The 16,554-nt window shown below is 40.1% G+C and overlaps 1 pseudogene; it reads right to left on the bottom strand.

Moving 5' to 3' along the window:
• Positions 1-15,397: 15,397 nt before the first annotated feature.
• On the bottom strand, positions 15,398-16,273 carry LOC112850898 (putative monooxygenase p33MONOX pseudogene; annotated as a pseudogene).
• Positions 16,274-16,554: the final 281 nt, after the last annotated feature.

Here is a 16,554-nt window from a genome sequence, read left to right on the forward strand (position 1 = left end):
TGGAGGATTTGATGTAGTTTGGTAACAGATTCATTAGTTTCAATTTTTAAAAATTAAAATTGAATTTCTCTGAACTTAGCCACTGAAAATTAACAGATGACAATGAGCTTGAAACTGTACTTTCTGATAAGGACCTAGATTACAACTAATCGATATTGTCTGTTGAAATTTATCTATGTATCCTAATAGCCAGTCAAGTTGAGATAGAATTTTGTATAGGACACTTTGTCTATGCAAGCATAAAGTACTATTATAAACACAACCACACAGATGTGTGTATACACACATATACACACACGTTTCTCTGGATATGGAAGCTGTGTTCAAATGGTGTCTTCAGGATACACGTGGTGAGACAGCCTTATAAATGAAATGGTTATATTTCTAGTACTTTAGCAATTAAATAACATTGCACAGAGATATGGAAGCTGTGTTCAAATGGTGTCTTCAGGATACACGTGGTGAGACAGCCTTATAAATGAAATGGTTATATTTCTAGTACTTTAGCAATTAAATAACATTGCACAGAAACTCTAATTTTTATCCTAACAATTGTGATTTGGTTATTACAAGATCTATATGTTTATTAAGAATGCAAATATATGAAAAGGAGAACATAAAGCAGCTGTTAATCACATTATCACTATTAGCCATTTGGTGAGTTTTCTCTATGTGTATGTATAGATTACACATAAGATAATATTGTATGATACATTCTTAGAGATTATTTCCCCTTACTACAGTTTCTATCTTTCCATATCATTAGCCATTCTTATAAAAAAATATTTGTTTAAAATATTTGTTTAACCCATCATTTTGGTACATATTTGGGTTAGTCAAGCAATTCTCCACTGTTGGACAACCATTTTTAAAAACAGGCTGTAGAAACTCCCATTTTAAGTTGAATTGTTAGGCTTGTAATATGCTATTTTTGAAAGAAAAATCTGAGAAAACCGCAAGAGATTCTAAACAGGATAGAAATATTTTAAAGTCCATTTAACTTATATGGACATAGTTTTAAGGCTACTATTAATGTCCCAGTCCTCTGACACTTTCAGTTTTAGGAGAAATTTCATGGTCTTGAATAGAAGTATGGCTTATTAAAATGTCTTAAAGAATTAACTACAGACCCTGAAATAGTTTTATTTTGCTTCATAGTTTTAAATATTATTGGTTAGGCAAGACCCTAAAAACTCACCTTGACCAAGTTTCTGGTTTTCTTTCCCTTATTTTGATACTTACATGACCAGGAAATATGACTCCCCTGGTTCGTTAACCCTCTAGTGCAGTGGTTCTTAAATTGTTCAATGGATCCTTGGTGTTCTATAAGCTGAACTGCACTGTTTTATCACTAAAATTCAATAATTATGTCTTCTCCAAATCTCCAGGAGAAAAAAAAGTTATCAGATACAATTTTTTAATCTTTTTTTTTTAATGTTTATTTTTGAGAGAGAGAGAGTGACAGAATGTGAGCAGGGGAGGGCCAGAGAGAGAGAGGGAGATACAGAATCCGAAGCAGGCTCCAGGCTCTCAGCTGTCAGCAGAGCCCAATGCAGGGCTCGAACCCATGAACCGTGAGATCACGACCTGAGCCGAAGTTGGATGCTTGACCGACTGAGCCACCCAGGCGCCCCTACCAGATACAATTTTTTAATTTCAAAGTTTTCCCTCCACAGACTTTACTTCAAACTTTGGCATTTGCTGCAGCTTATCTCTCTGAGACTACCTAACAAAACTTAGAGAGAAGCAGTGGTCAAATGGTGATGGGACTTGGGAAAACTCATTAGGAGTCTTCTGTGTCTAGTCCTATTTTTCTCATGGATGTGACTGCTTATGGTCGATCATATAAATAGGTAGATGGTATATGCCTTCTGCTAGTCCTCTGGTTTCTGGATTCTAGTTTATGTAGTAGAATGGAGGATAGCAACATATCTGGGCGTTCCACAAAGAGTCTGACCCCATGTTGGTGCTCTGTCCTTTAGACCTGAGAACTAATGCTGTCAGTAGAACATAAATGGCCAGCTCTTAGTGAGAACTGTGCTAAAAGTCATGGCTTCTGCCAACATCCTCCTCCACAAAGTCCTGGCACACTCCGATCAAATGCTCCGAGCTCATCCTGAGTGTTCTGCTGTAGCACAAGCCTCCAACACCGTTTTTCTTAACCCGGGGCTATACCCACAGCACTGGAGTCTCCGGGCCTGCTATCTCACATCTCCCAACAGCCCCGGGTGGGGTGGCGTTCCTGTTCCCATTGGACGCACAGAGAGTGAAGGGTTTGAGGGTAAGAGGCTCCTCCGCAGCTGTGAAGCTCTGAGCGCCACTTTCTGCATTGTCTTCCTTTGGGGTGGTTCTCAGGGCTGCTCCCAGCTCCTGTCTGAAAGGGATAGTGGAGACGTGTCTGCTGCCATGTTTTCAGGGCAGCTGAGGATTCTTGAGTATGGGGTTTTGGAAATACTACCTGAAGGGGGAATTCAAGAGGTTTTTGCTGACAGCTTTGTATAGACCTTTGTATATACGGAATTTTGTGTCTGCATCTCGTGGAAAAGTTTTTAATAGTTGGGCGGGACTCTTAAGGACAAGGTCATACGGTGTTGCATACATTAGTTGCGGACTCCATCTCTGGCGCCTCTTTGCTCTGTGACTATGGAGAAGTTGCACCTTCTCACTGGGCCTCCGTTTCCTCATTTGCGAATTTAGCAGCTTGAATGAGCTGATGCTTATGACTCTTCCAGCTCCAAGCTTCTATGCCACTGTGACCCAAAGGGCACAGTGAGTCCTGCTGCATTTCTCATGAGCATCCATGTGGGCTAACTGTGTCAGGATGTCTGTAGATTCAGTTATGAGGACTTGCTGACTTCGGGCTATTCATTCATTCATGTTCCAGGTGAGAACTTACAAAATGGTGATTTTATTTGGGACAGGCGTTGTGTCCTACAATGCACGCTCCCAAGGGTGCCCTCTCAATGCACTGTTCAAAGCACTGCCTAGCACAAACCCGAATCCCGGTGTGGCTTTTTGAAAAGCCAAATGCCACCGACAAAAAAACGAGAAAGCCTCTCTCATTTTTATTGTGTTCCTGGTCATTCTAAAAGTCATTTCCTTTCCTTTCAGGGAGATAAAGAGACATATATTATGTGGGCAGAAGATGCTATGTTCTGGTCAATAACACAGGCCACAGAGGTCAATGGCTTTAAGCCAAGCCTGGCTGAAAGCTGCCATAAATTTTCAAAGGTGGGGGAGGAAGATTTAGAGACTGATGTACACTGGCTGAGAAGAGGAGAGACACTGGGCATAAATGGCCCTCTAAAAAAGAAGCGTATCAGTCCCATAAAATCCTACAGCAGTCTATACAGGGTCCCAGGAATGGGGAGAATTTTGCCCACCCAAGTTTTACTATGCAGCAGAGACCAATAAAAAAAGATCTGAGAATAAATCTCTGAGGCCAACCTGTCCTGGGAGACTGAAACTTGAAGCCTTCTTCCCTTTCTGATTCATCAGCAATCTTTAGTGTTGAGGAGCTGACTCCAGGCTTGATGGGACGGCCTCATAAAGCCTCCATTTTGTCTGGTCTCAACTTGTTTCACTGTCTTTTTCAAGGTCTACTTTATGGACCACTGTAATATAGAAGGATCATATGTTCAGGCTACCCGGACTCGTATCCCCCTTGTCCCCCCAGAAAACCACAACACTTGCTTTGGAAAGCCACCAGATTTATTTACCAGATTTTGTAGAGGATTGGGTGTGTGTGTGTGTGTGTGTTTGAAAGAGAGAGTCGTGTTGTGAAAAGGAGGGATGGCTTTACCTATTCTAAACCCATCTGGGCTAAAATGCTCTTCATATGGCATTTGTAATTCCATACTTACTGTAAGCACAGGATAAATACTTTCATTTTAATAAAAATTAAGGATATTGTATATAACAAAATATCAAATGAATATATATCTGCCATGAAGGCTTCTGTTCCATAAAACACATGATAAACCTGAGAAAGTACTAACAAGGAACCCTTACTGGGGAGTTTAATCCCACTAGGGATACTTTGTGGCTGTGTGTATGTGTATGCATACATATGCATATGAATATATATATTTATAATAAATGCATATAAATATATATATATTTATAATTTCAAAAGATAAAATACAAAAATTTAGGGATTTAAAACAAAAAAAAATTGTCAGCTTAAAAAAAAAATCTTACTTTGTTTTATTTACTATAATTCTTTACCTTAGTTGCCATTTTGCTAGCATTCATATAACCCTGAAGAGTTTTCCAAGCCTTACATGTATTTTATCTCATTCTGTCAACCCTCCGAGAAATGAGAATTCAGGGTAAATATCTTCTTAATTTTTGGCAGCAAAGCTAGAGAAAAAAGAACGGTGAACACGGATATTGCCTTTATATGTGACCAAGTAGATGCTGAGCACATTACAAATCTGAACTCCTAGCCTCCCAACAACTCTCAAAGATACAGATGCTATTTTCATCCATTTACAGAGGAGGCGACTTAGGTGCAGAGAGGTTAAATAACTTGCCCAAGGTCACATGGAGAGTCCGTGGCTGATTCAGGATTCTTAGGCAGGTGATATCCAGGCCCCATTTCCTGTAGGACTAATTGGAAAGGAAACTGCATCTCAAAGCACAATCCAGGCTGTGGGTGCATTTATATCAATTGCGAAAGAATATGAGAATTTCTTAGGGGAAAGAAAAGGACAGCTTAACATGGTTAAACAGCATATTGTGTTTTTAATTTAGCCTAGCTAACACAATCACCTTGTCAGCTGAGTATTTAGAAGTAAGAAGATATTTATAACCAGATTGCTTAAGTGTCCTGAGGCCACCATTTATGTCCATATGGCACTGTGCCCAGGAAGATGTCACCTGTGTCACAAAATCCCTACTTAATCCTGAGAAGAATTTAGACCTAAGAGAAGGTGAAGCTTTCTGTGCTGCCATAATTGGGGCAGTGATGTCCTAGATGTCAACGGTGTTGCCTCCAGGCACTGATGAACCAACAGAATTTGAAGTTGTAAAGAAAATTTGCAGTCTCTTCCACTGGTCAACTCTAAAGAAGGGCCCCAAGGATCTAGAAGGATCTAGAAATCAATATCGGCCATTGAATTAGAACTCAAAGGCTTTTTAATTCAGAAGCTTAAGAAATTATTGGTCATCTTCATGAGGGTCTTGGAATATTAAAATATTTTTAAAAAGCTTAAATGGGGTATCAGCAATTGTGTGTTTTAAATGATGACCTCTACCTGATTAATGCTTTTAACACATACCTCTAGGTATAATACACAAAAAATGGGCTACTCACAAAATAATTACAGGATATATAAAAATATTAATTTATAGTGTTCTATCAGAGGTATACTCCATTAATGGGACCCTCATTTAAAGTTGTATAATGAATGTCTTCTTTTACTGCATTGAAAAGAACAATTAAACCTGGGCTTTCATTTACTCACCCTAATTACTTTCTACCCTGGAAGAATTTTATTCCAGAGTCTACTATTCCAGCTATCTTTCATAACCTGCTCCCAAGAGGGAAGTTGGGAGGAACTATTTATTTTCATTATATCTCTTCTGTCCCTTTTCATTAATTCTTTTTTTGGTTTGTTTCTTTACTACACCTCAAGCCATTTCTTTATTAGAGCATATACAGTGCTGCGGAGCCCAGCAATTGCCCCAAACCCACTATTAGCTGCGAGGAAGAATCTTTCTGAGAGAAATCTCGAAAGTGCATTCATACCTCTTCTTCTCTGAAATTGTTAAGTAGAACATTTTTGCAGATAACTCTCTGCTGAGATATCTATATATAGATAATATATCTGTATTTATATCTGTATGTTTTTTTGGCTGACCCGAGTCATGGAATGGCATTATTTCCAACGTTGTACGGTTTTGTCATTACCTCAAGTAAGAAAGCTACTGCTCCCTTCTGTTTGAAAAACTTTAGAGAGTTGCTTAGCCTGTTTTATTCACTGATACTGGATAACTACTACAACTTGACCTTTCATTCATTCATCAAAAATATGTTGAGATTCTATGTGTAAGACACTGAGCTAGAAATTGGGAATACAAAAATGACTTAAAAAAAACCCTCAAGGAGCTTAATTCTCATACCACATTTTCCTATAACTTTAAACATTAGATAATTCAAAGGAATGGTGAAGAAAATGAGAGGGAATGAATGTGAGCCATCAGAAAAGGTACAACTTAGAAATAAAGCTTAGTACCTACTGAAAGAACATTCAGTCTGTAATCTCATTAACTGGAATATATTTCAAAATAGGAATGCAATTTTCCACCAGTGTTATGCCTTTGAAATATGCCATATGAGACAGTGCCTTTCTATTTTTAATTTTTTTTAATGTTTATTTATTTTTGAGAGAGCACACGCAGGGGAGGAACAGAGAGAGAGGGGGACACAGAATCCGAAGCAGGTTCTGGGCTCTGAGTTGTCAGCACAGAGCCCAATGTGGGGCTCAAACCCAGGAACGGTGAGATCATGACCTAGCCGAAATTGGACACCCGGAGACCGTGCCTTTCTAAAGTTTCAGTGTCCCTTTGTTTCCTTTTGACCATGAGGCATGATGTTCACTCCAGTAGAATGCATAGGTCCCTAGGTGGCAAGAGGCTGGAGGTAAGTGGAAGCTAGAAGTCATATTTCATTGATATTTGTCCTCATTAATGTGCTCATAGGTATGTGTGAAATATAAAGAGATATTCATATATATTCATATATATAGATATATAAAATATAGATATTCATATATAAAATATAGATATTCATATATGTGTGCATATGTGTATATATATATGGAATAGTTACAGGGGGAAAACAACTATTCTGAGTTGCTGGACTCAGTCATTTAAGCAGATCTCCATTTGGAGAAAAAGGTTGTCTAATTTCTGTTTGATCCGCCCTGGCTTGTCCCCTCAGTATTCTGTCCGGGGATGGGTTCTTCCTCCACACATGTCCCTTTTGTCCATACAGAGTGGTCCTGATAAGTCAAATCATATACATCTAACTCAGCTGTTTTTCTTTGAATTAAAGAATAAGGACACCAAATCAGAAGATTAGCATGTTCAACACCGCATTGAGTTGTCACGGACAAGCATAGAAGACATTAAATTGCAGACTCGGCTGTGGCAATTTTATTTGCAATTTCTCTGAATTGGGGACGAGATGCCTTTGCTTTGTAAGAAAATGCTAGCAGCACCAGGCTCTTCCAGTACAAAAACAGGTGGAGAGATGGGGGTGGGAGGGGTGATGGGAAGAGAAAGGAGGGGGAGAGGGGGAGGATGGGAGAACATCAGAGAGCGCAGGAGAAAGCAAAGCAGGTCTGTGGAAATGGACTCCCCTCATGTTAGAACAGTTACTCAGTCCCTGCAGCTGTTCCAGACTAAACTCCCCAAACATTTTAGATCTAGGTTTCTTTTTTTCTTTTCCATGCTCATTGCTTTATGAGATTAAAGTAGGAGTGAGGAGGCATTTTCGCCTTGCTGCGGAGGGTGGACCACTTTGTTTGTGGAGTGCTAAGTAAACGCTGGGCACTAACTCAGCACCTTACCCGCCCCCCACCCCCATCGTTACATGGAATCCCTACAACACTCCTTTGTGTTAGGTGTTATTACTACCCTCATTTGGGGGATAAAGAGATGAAGGTTCAAAGATCTCAGAGTAGGAGGCAGCCAATATTTCTCCAGAGCCCACACCCCAAGTTCCCAATGCTCAACTAATTGCTGATAATTGAAATGGAGTTTTCTTCCCATTACTGTATGAACAGACTGGTTTGGTCCATACATCCCTCAAGGACTTGGGCCCTAAAGAAAGTCCATCTCTTCCAAAGGAGACTGCCAAGTTCCCATTACACACCAGCTGTAGCTTTGGAGGTAGCCAGGTATTTTAGGGGTTGGCCATGGTCTGGAAACCCTCCCAAGATACAGTGGAGAAGATTGCCACTCTGGGGTCTCAATTGGATTCAACAGTAAAATGTAAGGACATTGGATTTTCAAATTTGTTGTGATCTATGGTGAAAGTTGGTTAAAATGGTCTTCTCAATACCCTCTTTCCCCCCTTAACCCTCATTTAGTGGTTTGCTCGTGGCCAATTATGAACTATCACCACAACTCTTCTGCTCCCCTCCCCCCCAACTTGAGTACTACTAGTAAGTAAAACTATTCAATAGTTAAGTGGAGCCCTAATTAATGAGTCTGATTCCTGCCTGACACAGGCTCATTTTTAACCTGGTAAACTCATTAAACCTCTGCTCTTCATTTAGCCACGGGTGACTAGAGTATCATAATTTCAACTAAGTGTGCTCAGTGACTTAATGGCCCTTGAATTTTCCACATTCCCATAGTGTCCCATCTGAGAAGCTCAGTCGGTATCCTTAGTTTATTTAGTGCAATGAGAAATCTCTCTGATCTGCCCTGAATTCAAGTGATGGCTTTAAAGACAAATGAAAGCAAACCACTGGCTCCACAATTTCAAACAACCCGTTTTGCTTTAACCGTAAATCAGTTGAGGGGTCTGAAACGCAGACAGTTTCCAGACAGACCAGGCCATCCCCTGAGTTAATGAGAAGACTTGTGCTGAGGAACAGTCCCCACTTCCACCAGCAGATGCCAGCACTTCCTCTTCTTGGCTAAGGACTGGCCCAGGGGTTTGGCCTCCACTCCCCACATCCTGTAATTCTAAAAATAAAGGCAGATTGAAATCCACAAAAACAAACAATACACACACACTCACACACAAAATCAAAGGTTGTTCTCTATCTGCTTTCACTCACGGTTACTGCCCAGTTAGGCACATCAAAGGGAATTCTCAAAGAGCTATCTGTTTTGTCATTGTTGTTACTGCTATGTTTGTGTGAGTGTGTAGATAGCTACAAAACTGCTTCCCTCTCCCTCCAGAAGAGAATTTCCAAAGCTCAAACACGCCAAGGTGAGTTGGTTTCTAATTTTCATGAATTCTCATAAAGCCCCTGTCAGTAGCAAGTGCCCAGTAAGAGTTTTATAACAGTGACAGCTTTGCAAATACTGTAACATATGTAACTTGGACTGGGTCAATACATGGTGGGGAAATCAGATTGTGAGATGGTCGAGCTGTTCATTTTGGCTGTCTTTACAATCAATCAGCCAGACCAACTGAGCCTGAAGTGATACTCACTGATTATTGAGAAAGCTAAAACAAATGGATTGGCCATGCTGTCTGCCAAGACCCGTTCAAAAGTTACAGCCTCTGTCGATTATCAGCCAGGTGCCATCTTTTGAAAATCAGTTACTAGAAATGACTCCTAGGTCCATCTACAAATGAGGCTACATTTTAACTGCCCCCCTCCAAAAGTGCATTAGTTCAATTTATTTCAATATATTTTGTTCAGTGGATTTTGTAGACTAACCTGTTTCAGAGGCCCAAAGTGTAGAGATTTTGGTGCCAGGCCACAACAATAATGATTCCTGATGCACCCCACCTTGCCTCTTTTTCTTCTTGGGGTATCTTTTGCTTTTGTGCTAAATTCAAAAGCTTGTTAAAAAAAAAAAAAAGCAGTTGTCTCAAATGTATTTCCCAACTGTGAAGGTAAAATTCTTCAAAGAAGATCCAGGTTCCAGAGTGATAGGTGAGATTCCTCAGTCCTTTCTTAAAACCTGCACAAGTGACTGGACGTATTAAGCTACCATGGTTCTGCACTGCATTCTTTACTTCCGTGACTCATCCATGACTACTGGCAGGATAAGTGCATTGTGTGAGTTGCCTGATACAAATGTCTCTAAGTTGCTAGGTTCAGGCTAAGATGTTCCAGTAAAAAGGAAGGCAGTCCCCAGCCTTTGCCTAAACTTGACTCAAATCACATCTACTTAGAATAAATGACCTCCACAGTATTTTCTTCAGGACTCCTCTGGTTATAATAGAGATAGATAAGAAATCAAGAAGCCGTTTCTTAACGTTTCCAGTTAGAGAAAAAGAGGAAAAAGTCATCAAAAATAAATCGACTCAAAGACAATATTTCCCACTTGATTGAGTTTCCTTCAGGTTCAGGTAGAGATTGAGAGTAGATGGGCCGCAAAAGAAATATGGCTAAAGAAAGAGGGAATGCATACCTTTAAAACATTTTGTTTATTCATCCTAAACTACTATCTTTATGGTATGCAAGCATGGAGTCCTCTTTTCCATTTAAGCAGAACTTTGGAGGAATCAAATTAAGGAAGACGACTTAGTAGTGAAATGGATTTTTCTGGACACAAAGGAACTTGTGTTCAGGTCAGCAGAAAGTGGAGGGAAATGGAAGAGAATGTATAGATCACACTAAGAAAAAGGCAGTAACAAGTTGTGATGAAACATTCAAAGGCAAAGACTGTTGTCTCAATAATCTACATTCATCCATTTAAGAAGTTTTATTTCAGTAATAGAGCTGCCTCCTGAGTTTTAAGCTGAGTGGCTGTCCCATTGGAAATGACATTTACCTGCCTTTCTTCCAGCTTTGGTGTTGACTCCATGACTAAATCTGGCTAATGAGCAGTACAGAAGTGATGTGTAACTTCTGGTCATGCGTTTAAGGAAGCTAATTGCTCTCCTCTTTCTCTTTCTTCCCCCAAACTGCAATGTGGATATGGTGGTTCATTTTTGACCATGCAGATGAGGGCAACGCCTAGTGGATGATGTAAAGAATGAAGGCACCTAGATCCTACACCACCTTGGAACCACCCCACACCTCTAGACTGCCTACTGGTATATGAGGGGGGTGGCTTACTTGATCTGTAGTCAGATCAGCAACAGCAGTACCTGGGAGCTTATTAGAAATGCAGAGTTCCACCTCAGGCCTGCTGAATTATAATCTGCATTTTAAAAAAGCATCTCCCAACAATTTGCATACACAAAGTTGAGAAGCATTGGGGCGCCTGGGTGGCTCAGTCGGTTGGGCGTCCGACTTCGGCTCAGGTCATGATCTCACAGTCTGTGAGTTCGAGCCCCACGTCAGGCTCTGTGCTGACTGCTCAGAGCCTGGAGCCTGTTTCAGATTCTGTGTCTCCCTCTCTCTCTGACCCTCCCCCGTTCATGCTCTGTCTCTCTCTGTCTCAAAAATAAATAAACGTTAAAAAAAAAGAAGTTGAGAAGCATGGGTATAGTGGTAAAAGCATAGACTTTGAAACTAGATCCTGAGTTCAAATGCAAATCTGTTACTTAATTAGCTGTGTCCCTTTGGGCAAATCATTAAAACTCTCTGACTCAGGTTTTTCATCTGTAGATTGGGGATGTTAATAATACCTCCTCAATAGGATTGTTGGAAGGATTATATCAGTTAGCATATGTGAACAGGTGGATGTAGTGCTATGGAAGGCTTATTATTATTATTGCCAAAAAGTGAACTTATCTTTTGTTTAAGCCATTTAGCCTCTGATCACATTCAATACTCATGAAGCTTATATTTTAGTGGAAAAGAGGGGAATGACCTGGACATGGGGATTATCTATCAAGTTTGGGTTTCATTATCAGGTTGTGGCTCAGACTGTGTTTCTTGATTACTAGTTTGGAAAAAGCACCATAAAAACAAGAAGTGAAATATAGATCAAAACCTCCTAGGGCCTATGAGGTTATGGTTATTACAAAATCTGTCTAGGGCCAAAAAGGTTTTCGCATAATGGACTTTGTGACTATAGGAAACCTATATTCCAAAGCAAAGTCGGAGGACTACTAAGTGGGGAGCTGAGATGGTTGTTGCCCCATTAGTTTCCCTGATCAGGCTCACTCATTGCTGAAGAGCAGGCAAAGGGCTCCTCTATGAGGTTTGATGAGTATCACCAGGAAGTATCACTTCCTCCTGGAGAATCTTGACCTTAATGGGAACTCATTCATTATAACTTCTGGGGAAGTATCCAAATCTTCTACTCTCTTCCTTAAAATTGTGTTGTTTTTCTTATTAAGTTATCAGTGTTACTTATATATTTTGTGTTTTTCTTTTGAAATCTGTGACTTTTCATTTTTCAGTGTCTTTTGATAGGGAAGCATTTCTAATTATTGTCAAATCCAATTTAGACAATTTTTTCTCTTATGGTTAGAGGGTTTTTTTTGTGTCTTATTTAAGAATCTCAGGGTCATAAAGATTTTTTTTCCTCAATATTTTCTTTAGAATTTTGATACTTCTCATATTTAGGTCTGTGACACAGTTTGAGTTCTTTTTTGTGTAGACAGTTTAAGTTAATTTTTGTGTAATGTGTGGGGTGTAAGGGTCAAGGTTCACTTTTTTTTCATGCAGATATCTAATATCCATCATCACTTGTAAGAAAGACCATCCTTTTTTCATTGAATTGCCTGACTTGTCTGTCAACAATTAATGGGTTATAAACAAAGGGTTTATTTCTAGATTATTGATTTATGTGTTATATAAAGGATACATTATCCTTACACCGATATCACAGCCACTGTAGCTTTATGATAAACCTGGAAATTAAGTAGTGTAACTCCTCCAATCTTCTTTTACAAAATTGTCTTGGCTTATCTAAGTCCTTTCCATTTGATATAAATTTTAGTAATACTGAGAAAACAGGCCTAAACATGGGCAGTCCTGGGAAAACTGGCATGTCTTTTCCCCCAAGAATGATTGGAAATCATTGATTTTTTTTTTTTTTTTTACAACTTCATCAGGACTGTGCATGCATTAGGCAGTAAAACAGCATTTTCTACCAGACTTTGTCACTCTCTTATTTGGGGATTCTAGAAAGTACATATTATATCAGCCTCTGGTTGTAAGAATTTTGAAATGATTCCTTGGGTTTTCCAACTCATTCTTTCATTTGTTTGTTTTTGGATTTTTTTTAATTTAAGTCCAAGTTAGTTGACATATAGTGTAATAGTTTTAGGTGTAGAATTTAGTGATTCATCACTTACATATAATACCCAGTGCTCATCCCAACAAGTGTCCCTTGCTGATTTAGCCCATCTCCCTGCCCAACACCCTGCCAGCAACCCTGTTTCTTTTCTGTATTTGAGTCTCTTATGGTTTGTCTCCCTCTGTTTTTAGTTTTGCTTTCCTTCCCTTCTGTTCATCTGTTTTGTATCTTAAATCCTGCATGTGAGTAAAATCATACAATATTTGTATTTCTGTCTTATTTTGCTTAGCATAATATATTCTAGTTCCATCCATGTTAGTGCAAATGGCAAGATTTCATTCTTTTTGATCACTGAGTAATATTCCGTTATGGGTACATATATATATGTACACACGTGTGTATGTATGTGTATACACACACACACACACACACCACATCTTCTTTATCCATTTGTCAGTCAGTGGACATTTGGTCTCTTTCCATACTTTGGCTACTGTCAATAGTGCCACTATAAACGTTGGGTGTATGTGCCCTTTCAAAACAGCACTCCTGTATTCTTTGGATAAATACCTAGTAGTGCAATTGCTGGGTTGTAGGGTAGTTCTATTTTTAATTTTTTTGAGGAACCTCCATACTGTTTTCCAGAGTGGCTGCACCAGTTTGCATTCCCACCAGCAGTGCAAAAGAATTCCTCTTTCTCTGCATCCTCGCCAAAATATACTGTTGCCTGAGTTGTTAATTTTAGCCATTCTGACAGGTGTGAGGTGGTATTTCATTGTGGTTTTGATTTGTATTTCCCTGATAATGAATGTTGTTGAGCATTTTTTTTCATGTGTCTGTTAGTCATTGGGATGTCTTCTTTGGAAAAGTGTCTATTCATATCTTTTGCCCATTTCTTCACTGGATTTGTTTTTTGGATGTTGAGCTTGATAACTCATATATTCTTCATAGATTTTGGATACTAACCCTTTATCTGATATGTCATTTGCAAATATCTTCTCCCCTTCTGTTGGTTGCCTTTTAGCTTTGCCGATTGTTTCTTTTGCTGTGCAGCTTTTTATCTTGATGATGTAGTTCATTTTTGCTTTTGTTTCCCTTGCCTCTGGAGACCTGCCATGTAAGAAGTTGCTATGGCTGAGGTCAAACAGGTTGTTGCCTGCTTTCTCCAAGGATTTTGATGGCTTCCTGTCTTACGTTTAGGTCCTTCATCCATTTTGAGTTTATTTTTGTGTATGGTGTAAGAAAGCGGTCCAGGTTCATTCTTCTGCAGTTTTCCCAACACCGTTTGCTGAAGAGACTGTCTTTATTCCATTGGATATTCTTTCCTGCTTTGTCAAAGATTATGTGTCTGTTTGTGTGCCAGTACCATACTGTCTTGTTGATTAAAGCTTTGTAATACAGCTTGAAGTCCAGAATTGTGATGCCTCCAGCTTTGGTTTTCTTTTTCAGGATTCCTTTGGCTATTCAGAGTCTTTTCTGGTTCCATACAAATTTTAGGATTATTTGTTGTAGCTCTGTGAAGAATGCTAGTGTTATTTTGATAAAGATTGCATTGAATTTGTAGATTGCTTTGGGTGATATCAACATTTTAACATCCAACTCATTCTTTGTGGGAAGCAATGCAACCAAGTCTTATTTTGTACAGGAGCACAGGATCAAGAAGGTCAAAATTGTCTAAACCAGTCAATGAACATCTGTATGATTTGCCTGTGCTTTTTAGGAGCATTTGCAGCAGTAAATGGATTAAAAAAATCCTAGGTTTTGGAGCAACACAAATATTATTTATGTAATAAACAATGATCAAAGTTCTTGTTTAAGTTGAATGATATGAGGGGTGCCTGTGTGGCTTAGTCGGTTGGGCATCCGACTTTGGCTCAGGTCATGATCTCACAGCTTGTGAGTTTGAGCCCTGCGTTGGGCTCTCTGCTGACAGCTCAGAGCCTAGAGCCTGCTTAGGATTCCGTGTATCCCTCTCTCTCTCTCTACCCTCCTCTGCTCATGCTGTGTCTCTCTCTGTCTCAAAAATAAACATTAAAAAAAAATTTTTTTTAATGTTTATTTTCTTTTATTTTTTTACCAGAGGGAGAAAGAGAGACTGAGCACGTGCTAGGGGGAGGCGGGGGCAGAGAGAGAGGGAGACACAGAATCCAAAGCAGGCTTCAGGCTCCGAGCTGTCAGCACAGAGTCCAACGCGGGGCTCGAACCCACACATTGTGAGATCATGACCTGAGCCGAAGTCGGATGCTTAACCGACTGAACCACTCAGGCGCCCCTAAAAAAATTTCTTTTTAAGTCAAATGTTATGAAAGTAGGTAATGAAGTCCCCCCCCCCCCGCCCCCAACATCACTGCTAAAATCATTTCATCAGACTTTAAATTAGAGCAGTACAAGGGTGTCTGGCTGGCTCAGTTGGAAGAGCATGTGACTCTTGATCTTGGGGTTGAGTTCAAGCCCCATGTTGAGTATAGAATTTACTTTAAAAAAATATATATATATTCATTCATTCCAGGGAAATAAGGAAGGAGACTCTCTATACAGAGTCCCTAGAATAGAAAGAGCCCTAGAACCTAGTAGGCACAAGCACATTCAAGTTTAAGATTATGGGTCTGTGGCATTTGTTTCTTCCCTTTTATAATTGGGATGTCCATCTTGGGTTGCTTGAATGTTGCTGGATCCTCAGCCATGCAAGTGGCCTGGGTCTGGACCAGTTTCACTGGAAAGGGCATCTGGTCCTCTTTGTGTGCCTGAGTGGCAAAATCCAAATCAAACTTTTGGAGGACTTAGTTCAAAGAAACTGTATTTATCTGATGAGTTTCTATATTCCCTACTTCCAGAATCCATGGTGCTAGGATTGGGCCAGGTAAGGCTGTGGAAGAACCAGAAGTGTCCCAGTCTCTGGGTTTCTGCTTAGGGAGAGCTGGGGGGTGAAACTGGCTGATGCAGCCTGCCTCTCTACTTTTATCTCTTCACTGTGTAGCTTTCATGTATGATGAGCTTCTGCTTGGAGGTACTTGATCTCCTTGGTGGGAAGGCCTTTGTGGAGTATGCATTCAGCATCTCTCTGCCCTGCTTTTTGCTCAAAACACTGAATGCTCCTCTGGGTCTGCTCTGTGATCAGAGAATTCATGATGGCATGAGTAGCTCTAGCATTCGTCACTGGGTCCTTGTTCACACTCTCAATGCCAAAGGGTCATGGCAGGGAAGGTCATACTGTCCTCCTCTTAATCCATCTTGTCAAGGTCCTGATACTTGGGCTTTGGAATCACTGGCTTTCTGGGGATGCTGCCCATGACTGATGGAAGAGGAGCCATGGTGTAGTGTTTTTGAGGGCATCCTCATGCCTGACTGCCTAGCAGTACATCCTGATGGGGAAGATCATCTTGTCTAGAAGCCTACCAGGCTCAAGAGCAGGCCCTTTGGGCCCTCTCAAAGCCATTGAAAGACTGGAATCCAGGTGTTTTAACTAGATAGACTTCTGGACCTGAGTCTCTGTCACCACAGTGAAATGATATGGCCATCATGCTGACAAATATTAACAAGGAACATTGTCCAGCTGCTGCAATAGCAAAGCTTCCTTCAAAAATCTACCCAGAGGTTCCGTTTTTTCACCATTATGGGGCTGCCGGAGGCCTGAGCTCTATCACTAAAGGACTTCTAATACCCAGATCTGTAAGAAGTGGTGTTGTACCCAAGTGATACGTGACCCAAGTAGGCAGG

This window comes from Puma concolor, chromosome D4 (assembly GCF_028749965.1).
Source record: "Puma concolor isolate L17-30 chromosome D4, mPumCon1.1.hap2, whole genome shotgun sequence".
Taxonomy (NCBI): Eukaryota; Metazoa; Chordata; class Mammalia; order Carnivora; family Felidae; genus Puma; species Puma concolor.